A 3,477-nucleotide genomic window follows, 5' to 3' on the forward strand; every position below is an offset into this window, starting at 1 on the left:
GCAAGTTTCATGGACTTCCATCAGAAGATCCTTTTCAGTTCTTAACTAAATTCTTACAGATTTGTGATACTATTAAGACCAATGGGGTTGATCCCGAGGTCTACAAGCTTATGCTTTTCCCTTTTACTATAAGAGACAGAGCTAGAGTATAGTTGGACTCTCAACCTAAAGATAGCCTGAACTCTTGGGATAAGCTGGTCATGGCCTTCTTAGCCAAGTTCTTTCCTCCTCAAAAGCTGAGTAAGATTAGAGTGGATGTTCAAACTTTCAGACAGAAAGAAGGTGAATCCCTCTATGAAGCTTGGGAGAGATACAAGCAACTGACTAAAAAGTGTCCTTTTGACATGCTTTCAGAATGGACCATCCTGAATATATTCTATGATGGTCTGTCTGAATTGTCTAAGATGTCATTGGACCACTCTGCAGGTGGATCCATTCACCTAAAGAAAATTCCTGCAGAAGCTCAGGAATTCATTGACATGGTTGCAAATAACCAATTCATGTACACCTCTGAGAGGAATCCTGTGAGTAATGGGACGCCTCAGAAGAGGGGAGTTCTTGAAATTGATGCTCTGAATGCCATATTGGCTTAGAACAAAATGTTGACTCAGCAAGTCAACATGATTTCTCAGAGTCTGAATGGATGGCAAAATGCATCCAACAGTACTAAAGAGGCATCTTCTGAAGAAGAAGCTTATGATCCTGAGAACCCTGCAATGGCATAGGTGAATTACATGGGTGAACCTTACGGAAACACCTATAATTCCTCATGGAGAACTCATCCAAATTTCTCATGGAAGGATCAACAAAAGCTTCAACAAGGCTTTAATAACGGTGGAAGAAACAGGCTTGGCAATACTAAGCCTTTTCCATCGTCTTCTCAGCAACAGACAGAGAATTCTGAGCAGAGCCCCTTGATGAGCGGATATTTTATACGCTTTTTGGGGGGTAATTTCATGTACATTTTAGTATATTTTAGTTAGTTTTTAATATAATTTTATTAGATTTTAGGCAAAATTCATATTTCTGGACTTTACTATGAGTTTGTGTATTTTTCTATAATTTCAGGTATTTTCTGGCTGAAATTGAGGGAGCTGAGCAAAAATCTGATTTAGGTTGAAAAAGGACTACTGATGTTGTTGGATTCTGACCTCCCTGCACTCGGAATGGATTTTTTGGAGCTACAGGAATCCAATTGGCGCGCTCTCAATTCGGTTGGAAATTAGACATCCAGGGCTTTCCAGCAATATATAATAGTTTATACTTTGCGTGAAGATAGATGACGTAAACTGGCGTTCAATGCCAGTTCCATGTTGCAGTCTGGCGTTCAACGCCAGAAACAGGTTGCAAGTTGGAGTTCAACGCCAGAAACAGGTTACAACCTGGCGTTTAACTCCAGAAACAGCCCAGGCACGTGAGAAGCTTAAGTCTCAGCCCCAGCACACACCAAGTGGGCCCCAGAAGTGGATTTTTGCACCAATTATCTTAGTTTACTCATTTTCTGTAAACCTAGGCTACTAGTTTAGTATTTAAACAACTTTTAGAGACTTATTTTGAATCTCATGACATTTTTAGATCTGAATTTTATACTCTTTGATGGCATGAGTCTCTAAACTCCATTGTTGGGGATGAGGAGCTCTGCAGCGTCTCAATGAATTAATGCAATTATTTCTGTTTTTTCCATTCAAACATGCGTGTTCCTATCTAAGATGTTCATTCGCGCTTAACTATGGAGAAGGTAGTGATCCATGACACTCATTACCTTCCTCAATCCATGAACATGTGTCTGACAACCACCTCCGTTCTACATCAGATTAAATGAGTATCTTTTAGATTCCTTAATCAGAATCTTCATGGTATAAGCTAGAATTGATGGCGGCATTCATGAGAATCCGGAAAGTCTAAACCTTGTCAGTGGTATTCCGAGTAGGATTCTGGGATTGGATGACTGTGACGAGCTTCAAACTCGCGAGTGTTGGGCGTGATGACAAACGCAAAAGAATTAATGGATTCTATTCCGACATGATCGAGAACCAACAGCTGATTAGCCTTGCTGTGACAGAGCATTTGGACCATTTGCACTGAGAGGATGGGAAGTAGTCATTGACAACGGTGACACCCTACATAGAGCTTGCCATGGAAGGAACTTTGCACTTTTGCATGGGAGGAAACATTATGTTATAGGAATTCAGGAGACAAAGCATCTCCAAAACTCCAACATATTCTCCATTATTGCACAACAAGTAATTATTTCACGCTCTTTTATTTTTTAGTAATTCAAACTGATAATTATAATTGATCTCCTGACTAAGAATAATAAAATAACCATAGCTTGCTTCAAGCCAACAATCTCCGTGAGATCGATCCTTACTCACGTAAGGTATTACTTGGACGACCCAGTGCACTTGCTGGTTAGTTGTGCGGATTGCAAAAGTGTGATTGCAAGTTTTTGGCACCGTTGCCGGGGATTGTTTGAGTTTGAACAACTAAAGGTTTATTTTGTTGCTTAGATTAGGAATAGAGTATTGATGCTATAGAGTCATTAAATTTGAGTCCTTTAATTTCTTTTCAAAAATTTTTCAAAAATATTACTTTTCCTTATTAATTTTTAATTTTTCGTCAGTTAGTGTCTTGTTCTAAGTTTGGTGTCAATTGCATATTTTATATTTTCCTTTTAAATTTTCGAATTTGTGTTCTTTGATCTTTAAGTTGTTCTTGTTTATTTTTCTTGTTTGATTTTTAGTTTTTCTTGTTCTGTGTATTTTCTTATTTTTCTTATTCTTTTCCAAAGCATTAATCTTCCAAAAAGAAAAAAAAAAAATATATATATATATATATATATATATATATATATATATATATATATATATATACCTCTTCAAAACAAGTGTTACCTTTACTACCCAATTGGCTAGAGCGTTGGTCTATGTTCTTGGTAATTGGGTATCTTCTTTTTAAAATCTTTTTCAAAAATAATTTTTCTTTGATTGAATCTTGTGCCAAACTTTAAGTTTGGTGTCTTATTGTTAATCTTTTTATAATTTTCGAAAATTTTATTGAAGTTTTCTAAAAATTTTAAGTTTGGTGTTCTTTCTTTTGTTCTTATTGTTCTTGTAAATCTTCAAAGTGTTCTTGAGTCTTCTTTGTGTTTTGATCTTAAAATTTTTAAGTTTGGTGTTCCTTGGTGTTTTTCCTCCAAAATTTTCGAAAACAAGGAGCATTAGATCTAAAATTTTTAAGTCTTGTGTCTTTTGTGTGTTTTTCTCTTTCATCATAAAATTCAAAATTTAAAAAAAAAATATCTTTTCTAACTATTTTTAAGCTACTTTTTATAATTTTTTTAAAAAATTCAGATTTCAATTTCAAAATTTTTTAAATCTTATCCTTTTAAAAATAATAATAATAATAAAAAATAAAAAATATCTTTTTCAAAAATATCCTAACCACTTTCTCTCTACTCAATTTTTTTGAAAATCT

The 3,477-nt window shown here is 35.0% G+C and overlaps 1 non-coding gene across 1 annotated transcript; it reads right to left on the bottom strand.

The window, feature by feature from the left end:
* Positions 1-242: 242 nt before the first annotated feature.
* LOC112804772 (small nucleolar RNA R71) lies at positions 243-349 on the bottom strand. The gene has a single exon (XR_003203388.1). It is a non-coding gene; the product is annotated as a small nucleolar RNA R71 (small nucleolar RNA).
* Between the last annotated feature and the right edge of the window lie 3,128 nt (positions 350-3,477).

The sequence above is a fragment of the Arachis hypogaea genome, chromosome 5 (assembly GCF_003086295.3).
Source record: "Arachis hypogaea cultivar Tifrunner chromosome 5, arahy.Tifrunner.gnm2.J5K5, whole genome shotgun sequence".
NCBI classification, from domain to species: domain Eukaryota; kingdom Viridiplantae; phylum Streptophyta; class Magnoliopsida; order Fabales; family Fabaceae; genus Arachis; species Arachis hypogaea.